This window comes from Euleptes europaea, chromosome 2 (assembly GCF_029931775.1).
Source record: "Euleptes europaea isolate rEulEur1 chromosome 2, rEulEur1.hap1, whole genome shotgun sequence".
NCBI lineage: Eukaryota > Metazoa > Chordata > Lepidosauria > Squamata > Sphaerodactylidae > Euleptes > Euleptes europaea.
This window is the reverse complement of record NC_079313.1, coordinates 129,014,407-129,028,827: the sequence shown is the minus strand read 5'-3', so window position 1 is coordinate 129,028,827 and position 14,421 is coordinate 129,014,407. Positions and strand designations below refer to the sequence as shown.

The following is a 14,421-nucleotide window of genomic DNA, read 5'->3' as shown; positions in this document are numbered from 1 at the left end:
AGCCTGTCAAGATCATCCTGCAGGGCTGTTGAAAAAAAATCGATAAAATTTGGATTCGGCAAAATTCGGCCCGTTTTGATTTGGGCTGTGCCGAAGTCTGAACTCCCTCGCTTCGGATCCCCGAAATTAGGGCGAGATCCGGAGTTTGGGGGAAAATTCGCCCCCTGCGCGCTTTCAGGGGGCTTCCCTGAAGGCGAGTGGGGGGCCCTTTAAACAGCTGGGAGGCGCAGATCTGCTTAACCCCCCGCGCCTTCATGGAAGCCCCGTGAAGGTGCGGGGGGGACCCCCAATCTGCCGAATTTATTTGCTGAACTCCCGAATTCGGCAAATTCGCCTTCCCTGTTTCCCGCCTTTTTTGAGTTCGGTTCGTCCCGAACCGAAAAACAGTTGAATCGGGGGAAATTCTGCTGTTTTTCGGTTCGGGACGAACCGAATCGACAGCCCTAGCATCTTGGCTCTGTCTTCTACTGTATTTGCTACCCCTCCCAATTTAGTATCATCTGCAAATTTAATAAGCATCCCCTCTATTCCTTCATCCAAATCATTTATAAAGAGGTTGAACAACACAGGGCCCAGCACAGATCCCTGAGGAACTCCACTAGTCACTTCTCTCCAAGTGGACGAGGAACCATTAACCAGCACTCTTTGGGTACGATCTGTCAACCAGTTGCAGATCCATCTAACAATATAGGATCTAACCCACATTTTCCCAATTTGTCTACTAGAATACTATGTGGAACCTTATCAAAAGCCTTACTGAAATCTAGATAAACTATGTCTACAGCATTCCCCTGATCCAGCAAGATGGCGTTTAAGAGAATGGTACTGATTACCATCAGTTCCCCTGAAGAAAATGAACTCACACACAAACACATGAAGCTGCCTTATACTGAACCAGACTGCTGGTCTATCAAAGTCAGTATTGTCTACTCAGACTGGCAGCAGTTCTCCCAAGACTCAGGCAGAGGTCTTTGACGTCTTCTACTCCCTGACCCTTTCAGTTGGAGATACCAGGGATTGAACCTGGAACCTTCTGCCTGTCGAGCAGGTGCTCCACCACTGAGCCACTCTATTTCCGCCATCTATACCTCATCTTTCTCCCCAATGGGGACCCAAAGCATCTGGCATCATTCTCCCTTCTAATTTATCCTCACAACAGCTCTGTGATTGAGGTTAGGCTGAGAGAAGGTGACTGCTCCGAAGTCATCCAGAGAGCTTCCATGAGAGAGTGGAGATTCAAGCCTGGGTGTCCCAGATCCAACACTCTAACCACCGCACTGCAGTGGCTGTTACTGGCAACTCCTTGTACACCCTAGAGATATGTTTCGGTTGTCTGCTTTAGAGGGAAGACTCTATGACATTGTACCCTGCTGAGGTCCAAGAACTTCCCTACCCAGAGCTGGCATCCCTACTCAGTTGGAAAGATACAGGTTCACCAAGGGGGCCCAGTCCTGGTGCAGTAAGGGGTTAGAATAACTCCTTTATCTCATAAGAACATAAGAAAGGCCATGCTGGATCCGACCAAGGTCCATCAAGTCTAGCAGTGTGTTCACAAAGCGGCCAACCAGATGCCTCTAGGAAGCCCACACACAAGACGACTGCAGCAGCATTATCCTGACAGTGTTCCACAGCACCTAATAGAATAGGCCAGCTCCTCTGATCCTGGAGAGAATAGGTGTGCATCATGACTAGTATCCATTTTGACTAGTAGCCATGAATAGCCCTCTCCTCCATGAACATGTCCACTCCCCTCTTAAAGCCTTCCAAGCTGGCAGCCATCACCACATCCTGGGGCAGGGAGTTCCACAATTTAACTATGAGATAGTTAACTATCTCAACAATTAAAGAACTTGCGAGAAGAGGAGGAGAGAGGTTTTCAACTTACGCGGAGAAGAGTTGAATCACAGCAGTAGTAAGGAAAAAAAGTTCAAAATGATGATCTTTGTGAAGACCCTGACTGGAAAGACAATTACCCTAGAGGTGGAGCTCAGTGACACTATTAAGAACGATAAGGCCAAGATCCAGGACAAATAGGGCATCCCTCCTGACCAGCATAGGCTGATCTTTGCTGGCAAGCAGCTCGAAGATGGCTGCACCCTCTCTGACTACGATATTCAGAAGGAAACCACCCTCCATCTTGTGCTGCATCTGAGGGGAAGTATGCAGAACTTTGTGAAGACCCTGACTGATTCCCCTATCTCTGGCACATTCCTGTCACCCAAATAGTGGTTTGTGAGTGGGAACAGGAAGTCAGCACTGACACCGTTTTATTCCCTGCGGTCTGTTAGTCCTGCTTTCTTTCTCTCCCTTTTCCGATAAATATCTCACTTTCCAGTATGCTCTGGTAGACTTTTCCTGACTGAGAATATAGCAAAATGTCTCTGTTTGCCTCTTCCCACCCACATGGAAACGATGCAAGTAGGAGGTAAGGACTTGTTTACTTCTCAGGCATACCAACATGCATGAGTGGACACTGTAAGTGAAAGATGCATTATCTCTGCTTATTCTCATTTTCTATTTCTCTACTGCTTTCCCGTCCCGTTTCTGTTGTTCACGAAGCAACCTCCATGAATCAGCACGGATACACTCCCCACAGATGCCATTTGTCAATCTCTGCACATTATGAGATAACAGCTTATGGAGGGAGTGTTTGTCTTTTCAAGGAGCCCTTCAGTATACACAGAGTGTCTTGATACAGGGGTATGCATTTACCCTCCTCCCCATATCCCGGACAGTGAGGGGCAGGCCATGCGGTGTCAGGGCTTGGCAGAAAGCCCTCAATGCACACCCACAAGCACACTGTTTTAATGAGTTTAAATTATGGGTGGAAAGATTCCAGCTGGACATCAGGAAACAATTTTTTTTACAGTAAGAGTTGTTCGACAGTGGAATCAGCTATCTAGGGAGGTGGTGAGCTCTCTGGCAGTCTTTAAACAGCGGCTGGACAATAACTTGTCAGACATGCTCTAGGCTGATCCTGCATTGAGCAGGGGGTTGGACTAGATGGCCTCTATGCCCATCTTCTATCTCTATGATACTATGAACTCTTTCCCCCACCCCAATTTAATTATTCCCTACAGAAATACAGAAAGTAAAAGGACAGCATTGAGATGGCATCTGGACCTAGTTCCATCTATTTAAACTGAACAGATTCCTATCTGCATAATCTTGTCCTTTGTTCACTTTATTGGCCACATTAGAACGGGACAAAACATTGGGACAGAAAGGAGCCAAGGGCAGAGTTTTCATTTTGCGACAAGGATTTTGGATCACACTTGTGTCTGTTAAGGCCATCAAGGTGCTTCCGACTCATGGTGACCCTATGAATCAGCGTCCTCCAAAATGTCCTATTGATAACAGCCTTGCTCAGGTCTTGCAAACCGAGGGCCGTGGCTTCCTTTATAGAGTCAATCCATCTCCTGTTGGGTCTTCTTCTTTTCCTGCTGCCTTCAACTTTTCCTACCATGATTAGTCATCTTGCCATTTTTTTGATACTTTGAATAATTTGATAGAAGTCCCTAACCAGAGAAAGAAAAGAGGGAATCTGCACAGTGTATGGAACAGGGAATATAGAGAGTAATTTAGCACCTCCCTTGGATAACCATGTTCCCACATCTTCACATTTTAGGGAAAGAGTTTGCACTGCCTTGAAACTGGTATTTGATGTTGCCAGCACAGGAAGGACTTCAGTACAAGATCACACCAGCACTGAAGAAGGATTTCAGAAAGCAAACATTTATTAATCTGGATCAGAACAGGCTTAGACATTGAGTAATGCTTTCAGTGACTAATGTGGAGTCACCCCAGAAATTACTGTAGAAGATAAGGGAACTTGCTGCACTTTATGGTGTAAACTTATGTTGAAGCCAAAGGCCTGTCAAATTTGATGACAGTGAAGAAGGTATTTGCCCTTTGGCAGAAACATGGAACTGACTTCAGAAGAAGGGTCCCCTGGTGTTGGCTGAGTTAGTCACTGACCGGGGGAGACGGGGTGAAGTCTTTGCTCCCATAGCTATGGTTCCTTCAGCTACTTCCATTTTCTCGCCATAGACGAATGGAAGCCCTCCACTGACCAAGGAAAATCTCAAGAGTTGAAGGACACATCGTTGGATATTGGGGTATCATTTTGCCATGGCAATAATTCCCAACTGGGTTTTCCTCTGTGGACAAGACAATCCAGGAAGCCAGTGATTGCTATGGTGCAATAGCCAATGATATGTGGATGCAGCTCTGGGTGAAGTCTGGTAGACCACTGAAACAGTTCCCAAGCTTCTATTGGGTAACCTCTTAAAACTCAAGTCTGCTAATTTCTACTTAGCCCCACCCTGTTTCTTGGTAGTAAATGGCGATGGAATTTTGAAACCTGGGTGTAATACAGACAAATATCTTCTGTTTCCTCAGCTATGCACAGTTCCTCTGAGATTTCTAACATCTACTTCTATCGCTCTTAGCGTATTACATTTCAAGTGCCCTTATCTTGACGCCCTAGAATTATCGTTCTTAATCATTATGACACAAGCCCTTGTTACAATATAAGGACTTGAAACAAAGCTTATAGATATCTGCTAGCTATGGTAAAGGCACTGGAATATTGAACTTACCATATGCAGACACACCTGTAACTCGAAGTGTGTCAGAAGCACTAGTACAAGTCAAAAATGTTTCATATGGACTTCCAGTTACCCAAAGCCACTTCAAGCTAGCGCAAATAATACCCATAAAATCCACCAACCAATACCCCTATTTTGTGTGGATTAAATTTCAACTTGTTTGCCTACAGCCAGTTCTTTACTAATGCACACATTGGATCAGGATCATTCCTACTTTGCATGGATCTGATGGTAAGGAAAGATGGAACTGGGTGTCATCAGCATATTGAGGAAGCCATATTCCAAATCTCCAGACAACCTCCCCCAGTGGATTCATGTACATGAGAAACAAGATTGGACCTTAGAACCTCATCCTTTTAGAGGTCTTCCTTCCAAGAAGAAAGGGAGCCACGACAGGGTGGTACCCATAGATATGGCAGACCAGAAGCTACTGAAAGTGCTGATGGTAGGGTTGCCAGCTCCTTGTTGGGAAACTTTTGGAGATTTGGAGGTGGAGCCTGGGGAGGTTAGGGACCTCCATGGGGTACAGTGCCATAGAGTCCACCCTCCAAAGCATCCATCTTCTGCAGGGGAACTGATCTCTGTATTCTGGAGATGAGCTTTTATTCCAAAGGATCCCCAGGTCCCACCTGAAGGCCAGCATCCCTAACTGAGAGGTCCAAGAGAACCAACAGGGATGCATCTGTCCTGTCCCAGCTCACAGTATAGATCATCTACCAGGATGACCAAAATAGTCCCTAGCTCAAAACGAGTTCAGAATTCATACTGAGAAGAATCTTGGATCGTCAGTCCCATGCAAAAAACACTTGGAGCTGGGCTGTTGCTACCTTTGCTCAGGAAATAAGCTCTGAAAATGGTTGACTGGAAAGAGCTGATAGCTCTTTAAATCAAGAGACTCTAAAACAGAGTTCTTCAATAATGGCCTTGTGACTCTCTCTTCCAGGGCCACAGGAATCGACCTCTCTCTCTGTGAGGCAAATGAGAGGCGGTGGGAGAATCCCAAACCTTGAATAAGCCAGCGCACATTAACATGGTGGGCTATCGACTCAGATGTGATAATGTTATGATCACATGCCCTGAAGTGGCACAATATTGACAGCCTCCCCTGTTTTTAGATCTGTGGTGCTGGATTTCAACGAGGAAAGTAGGATATGAGAGGCTCGAAAATCAGTACGGCTCCTTCTCTAATGACTGATTAATCAAATGTGGAGGTTGCTTAAATAACAATTCATGGGGAGAAGAAGGAAGTCTCATTAAGAACGAGAGGTTTAAAAAACACATAGGAAGACGTGGGTTTTTACAGCTTACTATGCAAAGAGAGGCCAAAATGTTGCATCGGCTGCAGCGTTTTGAAGCAGAAAGTGCCGAGCCCTGAGCTAAATTGTGCATTCGTGTCTAATCAAACGAGGGAGAAGGGATGTGCTCTCGAATGCAGCAGGTAAACCATACGATGTAATTGAAAGGGAACGATGGAGAAATCCTTTTAATGGCTTCAGAGATACATAATAGTGTCACTGTATCCGCGAGATGCTTTACAAGGCCTAGCAGCTGTTTCGTAAATTTTGAATTGCCTTCCCCCCCCCCAATTTAATGGGCGGAAAACTGCATCACAAACATAATGCCCGATGCGGAAATATTGGAGAGAACCTAGGCAGTTGTCTTAAGGCGGGCTTCGATCTTGAAGCTCCCCTTTTATACATGCGCCTTCCTGAACATCCAGATGCGATCCCAGAGTGCTTTTCTGCCACTGCGTCAAATGCATCTGCTCAGCTTCTCTCTGGGTCTGTGTGTGCACTTTCTCCCTCTAAAGGCACTGCCAACCTGCATTTTCCACATGTGGAAGAGAAAACTGTCACCTTCGTTCCCGTTTCTGAGCTGTCAAAGGTGTAAATAATTATTATAGCCTCAAGGGAAAAAAAAAAGATTTATGTTCTGATGATATCTGATTCTTTTAGCCCATAAATGATTTTGTTGTTAGATGCTACAGGATGCTATTACCAGTAAGTAAATTCTATCATCACTTCACTCTAAATCATAATACTCCAGATGGAAGGGAGCCTAAGATACCCCCCCCCTTGTTGTTCTGCTTAAAATATACAAGAACGGTGGTGGAAAATGGTGTCAAGTTGCAGCCAACTTATTTATTTTATTTATTTCTTAGACTTGACTCACCTTCCCTGCAGGGTTGCCAACCTCCAAATACTAAACAAATCCAACACAGAACGGCATACAATGACCACAATTCAACAATCAACACACAATAAGGCATCTATTCATATCCACAACAACATTCTCTAATTATTTCAGTTAGAATTTCTGAAAACAAAATATAGTCTCTTATACTGGTTCTAGCCCTGCGGGGAACGGAGCAGGAGGAAAGGATGCAATATTTTGCTTACTGATGGAATGAACTGTATGAACTAAGGGGAGCCTTATGAAGAGGAACTGATGAAGGGCATCGAAACAGTGTGACTTGAGAATATCCGTCTTCCTTCTACATGCAACTAAGCACCCCCTATGGGATGAGGGTTTGAATGACTTTCATCTACGTATGTCAGCATATTCCCTATGGAATAAGGGACTATATTTTGTTTTCAGAAATTCTAACTCAAATAATTAGAGAATGTTGTTGTGGATATGAATATATTCTTTAATGTGTGTTGATTGTTGAATTGTGGTCATTGTATGCCGTTCTGTGTTGGATTTGCTTTGTCTCTTAACACAGAATGCAGGAGTGTCATATTTTTTGAGTTAATCTCCAGGTACTAGCCGGAGATCTCTTGCTATTACAACTGATCTCCGGCTGATAGAGATCAGTTCCCTTAAAGAAAATGGCCGCTTTGGCAATCGGATTCTATGGCACTGAAGTCCCTCCCCTCCCCAAACCCCGCCCTCCTCAGCTCCGCCCCCAAAACCTCCCGCTGATGGTGAACAGGGACCTGGCAACCCTACCTCCCCAGCAGAACCAGGCTCAGGGCGAGTTACAACATTAAAATAATACACAACCTTAATAATCTAAAAAGCTTTAAAACTACACATCTGCAGGCTAAAAACACAACCCAACAACTGAAGGTGCTAAAATCGAACTCGCCAATAAGGCAGGTACAGAGCAACCCTCCTAATTCAAACAGAAAAAGGAGGGGGACAGGTGGGGTGGCCATTACTGATGACATCCGCGGCTGTCCTCAATTTATAGGCCTGGCGAAAAAGCTCTGTTTTACAGGCCCTGTGGAATTGTTTCAAGTCCCACAGGGCCCTGATTAGGGTTGCCAGGTCCCTCTTCGCTTGGTCTGGTACATTCCTACAGAAGTCATGATGCCTTGCCTTGAGAGCCAGCATGGTGCAGTGGTTAAGAGCGGTGGTTTGGAGTGGTGGACTCTGATCTGGAGAACCGGGTTTGATTTCCCACTCTTCCACATGAGCAGTGGATGCTAATCTGGTGAACCGGATTGGTTTCCCCACTCCTACACATAAAGCCAGCTGGTTGACCTTGGGCTAGTCACATTTCTCTTAGAGCTCTCTAAGCCTCACCTACCACACAGGGTGTGTGTTGTGGGGAGGGGAAGGGAAGGTGATTGTAAGCCAGTTTGATGCTGCCCTAAGTGGTAGAGAAAGTCGGCAGATAAAAACCAACTCTTCTTATTCTTCTTCGATTCCCTACTCTTCCTCATGAGCGGTGGACTCTAATCTGGTGAACCGGGTTGGTTTCCACACTCCTCCTTCCACACTCCTCCACCCATCTGGGTGACCTTGGGCTAGTGGTGCTCTCTCAGCCTTTCCTACTTCACAGGGTGTCTGTTGTGGGGAGGGGAAGGGAAGGTGATTGTTAGCCGCTTTGATTCTCCTTTAAGTGGTAGAATCTTCTTCTTCTTCTTCCTCTTCCTCTTCATAAAAGTTAGGGTTGCTAGGCTGTGCCTTATAACTAGCAAGATGATGGGGGGAGGGCCATGGGGGATTACATCGCATACACCATTATGTCACTTCCACGGAAAACACAGAAGTGATGGAAGGTAGCTCTAGGAATTGCTGGAAACAACAGCCTTTTATGCATGGCTGTTTCCGTCGCGGTTGCCCCTCCGATGACTTTGAGTCTTTGTTTGGATTATGCATGCTGTTTCTGACCATCACAGGTCGCCTCACTCTCCCACTGCGTTTCTGCGCATTTTGCCCACTTTTTCAGTGACCTGTTTTTATCTCAAATTTGAAAACGCAGGCAAAATGCATGGAAACGCAGGGAGAGAGCAAGGCGACTTTTGACGGTCGGAAACGGCATGCATAATCAACACAAAGACCCAACGTCATGGGAAGGGTGACTGTGAGGGAACAGCCATGCATAAAAGGTCAGTCATAGGGTTTCCATTGATTCCTAGAGCTACCCTCCGTAACTTCTGGGTTTCCCCAGAAAGTGCCATTTTTAATTTTTCTCCTGTCACTACTTGGAGTAGCAGTGGGCAATGGGACTTGGGGGTGGTGGATCCTCTGCCCTGACTGGGGGACTAGCAAGTATAATAGAAGGGCACCCACCCACCATAATGAACCAGCACAACTCTAAGCGGAGTTTCATAAATGGAAGGATTTACCCTTAACCGAAGAACGGTACACTCCTTCAGCTTCAGCGCTCAGGAGGGATGCACATGGAGCAGTGAGGGAAGTAGGGGACACCTGCCTAGCCAGCCAGATCAGCCGAATCAACCCTGGCGATCAATGGGGTGACAGATGTCGCAGCCCAATCGCCCTCACATGCTACAGTATGTATAGTGATTTTGTGCCAATAAAGGACCATGGAATTCATGGAATTCAATGGAAGGATTCCCTATAAATTAAAATGTGCTTATTTGGGTATATATTAAAAAGCTTCTTTGAAAAGTGGGCAGATGCTGTTGCTGCTGCTATTTAAAAAAATAGACAGAGAGACACACACACACATCCCTGTTCAAATTTTGGTGTCTAGAACCTCGATGACAGCTTTGTGGGATAAACACCCACTTCTGAGCAAACAACAGAATGCTTTTAAGGACTAGCTTGAGACAATCACCTAAATTGTTATCCCGATTGTCGTCAGCAATTGTCTAATTATTCCGATTTGGTGGGGGGGAAATGTTCATCACAAGTGTCTGTCAATTGGAGCAAATTAGCAACAAATAACAAATGTCATCATAGATACAATCAGCTGTCCCTTGGGAGTTTTCATTGCCATCACATTGCTGAAGAAGGGATCTTTCTCCCGCCGCTCCAAAATCAAATAATAGAAAAGAGGAAATAGTTCTGTGCCTTGTTGGTGAAGCAGTGGAAATGGATCTGCCATGTGATTGGAACATGTCCACGCAAGGATGAACACCATGGAGCATAGCCCTAGCCATGCTGAAAAAATATGACTTTGTAAATGAAAGAAAAAAACAAAAGAAACTGAAAAAGAAAAAACCCGAAAGAAAAACGCTTTCACACATGAACACATGAAGCTGCCTCATACTGAATCAGACCCTTGGTCCATCCAAGCCAGTATTGTCTACTCAGACTGGCAGCGCCTCTCCAGGGTCTCAGGTAGAGGTCTTTCACATCACCTATTTGCCTAGTCCCTTTATCTAGAGATGCCGGGGACTGAACCTGGGACCTTCTGCTTGCCAAGCAGATGCTCTACCACTGAGCCACGGCCCCTGATGAAGACTGAATACATTCAAGGAGCACAGGATTCTGAACACAGTTACAAGGGCGGGAGGAGAAGGAGAATCAGCTTGTTTGTGCCCCTACGAGCATAGTCAATCCTCGAATCGGAGACTCTGTAAGGTAGAAGGGATAGAGTCTCTCTTTCCACCTGTGGGCTCAGGTGCTCCTGCCCAGGTGATTCTGCGGTTCTTGCAGTTGGGCTCTCTTTTGTTTCATTTTTGCGGCACTCCCCCACCAGATTGATTCCTGTTCCCAAACATGACAAGGTCCGGTTTTCTTTCCGCCGCGAGTCTGGCGTTGGCAAAGAAGCATTTGCGCCGCTGCGAACCGAGCGAAGAGTCACCCGTATGCGGCAGGTGTTTTAAGCGCTCCTCCTAACAATCTGCCCACGCCTGGCACTGAAGCAGTCGAAGGGCTAAATTAAATTTCTGAAGATTAAATTAATGATGGGAATCTGAAAGATTAATATATTCTAATTGAATATTCTCCGATAAATTATCTAAGCATTCTCGGCAATTTGATTCTACTCGCAGTTCTCGGGGAACTTTCAACTGCATAAATACAGCTATTAAAGCAATTCAGGAAAAGAGGAAAACTCCCCCCCCCTGCTCAGACAAGAGAATTCTAAATACAAAGAGGCTAAAAATTTCTTGCAGATGATTGATTAAACGATAGAGCCCGAGACAGCTGAATCATTAAACGGCGGTTTTCTTTTCATTCCCACTGGCTGCAGCAAGGACACTGTAAATTCCCAATAGGACGGAATACAAGAAAATACAATAGGCATAATTACAGTAGAGTCCTGAATGTAGTTGTAAGAGAAATTCAAACTGTGTTTCATGCTGTAGATGCATTATTTAATCTATAGTGCCGCGTGTGTATGTTTAATGCCCAGCAAGTGTTGGGTTTCGACAGTCTCCAGTTCTGAATGGCAGAAAACAACAGTTTTATTATTATTTTTTATTTTAAAAGAAGAAGAGTTAGCAGCAGATTTCAGGGTAGGAACACCCTGCTATACTATCTATGAATAGGGCCTGTCTATTCACCAAGAGAGCTATCCTAAGTAGGCTATCTAAGAAGTAAATTCCATGTTTTTCAATGGGGCTTACTGAGGAGGGGCCATGACCCGGTGGTAGAATATCTGCTTGGCATGTGGGAGGTACCAGATTCCATCCCCAGCATCCGGTTAAAAAAAGGACCAGACATTAGGTGATGTGAAAGACCTCTGCCTGAGATCCTGGAGAGCCACTGTCAGTCTGAGTAGACAATACTGACCTTGGGGAGGTGGACTTTAATCTGGAGAACCGGGTTCGATTCCCCCCTCTTTCACATGAGTGGCAGATGCTAATCTGGTGAATCGGGTTGGTTCCCCCACTCCTCCACATGAAGCCAGCTGGGTGACCTTGGGCTAGTCACAGCTCTTAGAGCTCTCTCAGCCCCACCTACTCACAGGGTGTCTGTAAGCCGGTTTGATTCTTCCTTAAGTGGTAGAGAAGGTCGGCATATAAAAACCAACTCTTCTTCTTCTTTGAGTGCTGTTTCTTTGTGTATATTTTAATTGCTTAAATGTTTGAATGTTTTTATGTTTGCTGCCTTGTGGACCCGGATTGGATGGAAAGGCGACATAAAAATGTTTTACACAAAGCAAAGAAATGTAGTACAGGTCACAGAGTGGGTTAGCCCGGCACAGAATTTTGCTATTTTTTTCAAAGCAGAGTGTACAGAGTGCTAAGCTTCGGCAATGACCCTAAGTCCCTCAGTGGCTGGCACCGATCAAAATGCCCATTCTGAAAATCCCTCCGCAATAGCAGAGCTTAACTTTTGAATCGCTGAGCCAAACGAGGCTGAATCAAACATGGTTAGGGTTGCCAGGTCTCTCTTCACCACTGGTGGGAGGTTTGGGGGGCAGAGCCTGAGGCGGGCGGGGTTTGGGGAGGGGAGGGAATTCAACGCCATAGAGTCCAATTGCCAAAGCAGCCATTTTCTCCATGGGAACTGATCTCTATCGACTAGAGATCAGTTGAAATGGCAGGAGATCTCCAGCTATGGTACCTGGGGGTTGGCAACCCTAAATATGATGCTCTTAATGCAGAGAATATCTCTATTCCGAACAACAGCACAAGATTCCCCAGTGGTATTCCAGAGGCAACGTTTGGTTCTCCAATCAGTAATTTTGCCTGCATCAATCTTCAGAGCTCTCGGGCTAGGTCACAGAAACAGGTGGGCACGCACATTTTTATTTAAAATGGATAGAGACATTTAGGACCCCAATTTAGAAAACAAAGCAGCAACTCTATGGGCCCTGGGTCTGTGTGTGTGCGGTTGCTATGGCTGCAAGAAAAAGCTTTTCGCAGGCAAATGGCCATTTAAGGGGAAAAAATAAATAAATGAACTGTCCAGAATACCTGTTTTATCCTGGGCACATCAGCGCTGCCTTTTCTCACACTAAAGGACGGATATTGGGGAACACAGACTGTTCCAGAAGATCCGTTTATTAGCTGAGTCAAAGGGGAGGGGGTGTTGCGAGCACAGTCCTCCCATCCATGAACCACTGTCCCTTTTCATACCTCTACAAAATTGTGTTAACCAGAATGCATCTGTTGCTGTGGCAACCTGGCCAGTACTCCCTCACCTGACCCATGTGCACACTGCTGACTGGTTGGGCAGAAAGCGCATAGAAGCATCTCCAAACGCACATCCTGAAAAATAATGCAGCGTGACCACCTTGGACATTTCAACATAACGATAGGAAAGAAATGATGCAAATTGGGCTTCCCAACTTTTTGGAGTATATGGGCATGTTTGGAATTCTGACACGGAGGGTGGGAGCAACCTAAGGTTGCCAACCTCCAGGTGGTTTAGAAAAACAGTACAGGAAACTGTATATACACAAAGTGCAAATATTTATAAGCTACTGAGGTGAAACATAGACCATATACGTGACATATATACAACACAATTATATACAATATGTACAGTTCACACAAAAAATGTAGAGAAATTTCCAAAGGTCTCAACTGAGTACCACAAATATATAGAGGAAGTTCCAAAGGTCTCAACTGAGTACCAAATGAATGCTAATATTGTAATCCTTGTGTAAAGTTCATATAGAGCCACAATCATCGATGGATACGGCCGTTTCAGATCCACAGCAGTGGAAATCTTTCTTCAGTCAATACAAAAGTGCTGTTACATATTCATCATTCCTTCCCACACAGGGTAAGTATGAGCAATCAGACGTCAGTAAAGTACATCACATAGTGCAGATTGCCACTTTGCAATTGGACTCTATGGCATTGTCATTTTTGTTACAATATTAAAACCACATAAAATTGAATACATGAACACATGAAGCTGCCTTATACTGAATCAGACCCTTGGTCCATCAAAGTCAGTATGGTCTACTTAGACCAGCAGCGGCTCTCCAGGGTCTCAGGCAGAGGTCTTTCCCATCACCTCCTTGCCTAGTCCCTTTAACTGGAGATGCCGGGGATTGAACTTGGGACCTTCAGCATGCCAAGCAGAGGCTCTACCACTGAGCCACAGCCCCTCCCCAAAACTGCTAGTGATACACTTAATTTTTGACCTGGATGGCCCCAGCTAGCCTAATCTCATCAGATCTCAGAAGCTAAGCAGGATCGGCCCTGGTTGGGCCAAGGAAGTCCAGGTTGCCATGCAGAGGCAGGCAATAGCAAACCACCTCTGTTCATCTGCCCTGACCTAGATGGCCCAGGCTAGCTCGATCGCGCCAGATCTTGGAAGCTTAAGCAGGATTGGCCCAGGTTAGTAACTAGATGGGAGACCCCCACGGTAGTCCAGGGTTGCCATACAGAGGCAGGAAATGGCAAACCACCTCAGTTAGTCTCTTGCTTTGATAACCCTGTGGGGTTGCCATAAGTTGGCTGTAGCTTAACAGCACTTTCCACCAACATGCTAACCCCCCCAAAGGGACAGAACATATACTTTCTAAAGGTAAAGGTAAAGATCCCCTGTGCAAGCACCGGGTCATTCCTGACCAATGGGGTGACGTCACATCCTGACATTTACTAGGCAGACTTTGTTTACAGGGTGGTTTGCCAGTGCCTTCCCCAGTCATCTTCCCTTTACCCCCAGCAGGCTGGGTACTCATTTGACTGACCTCGGAAGG

At 45.6% G+C, this 14,421-nt stretch overlaps 1 protein-coding gene and 1 pseudogene across 1 annotated transcript in view; one reads left to right on the top strand and one right to left on the bottom strand.

Moving 5' to 3' along the window:
* CDH4 (cadherin 4) overlaps window positions 1–14,421 on the bottom strand; it is an 880,207-nt gene that overhangs the window by 305,142 nt on the left and 560,644 nt on the right. The gene's annotated exons all lie outside the window — the stretch shown is intronic.
* LOC130493903 (uncharacterized) lies at window positions 1,913–2,226 on the top strand (annotated as a pseudogene).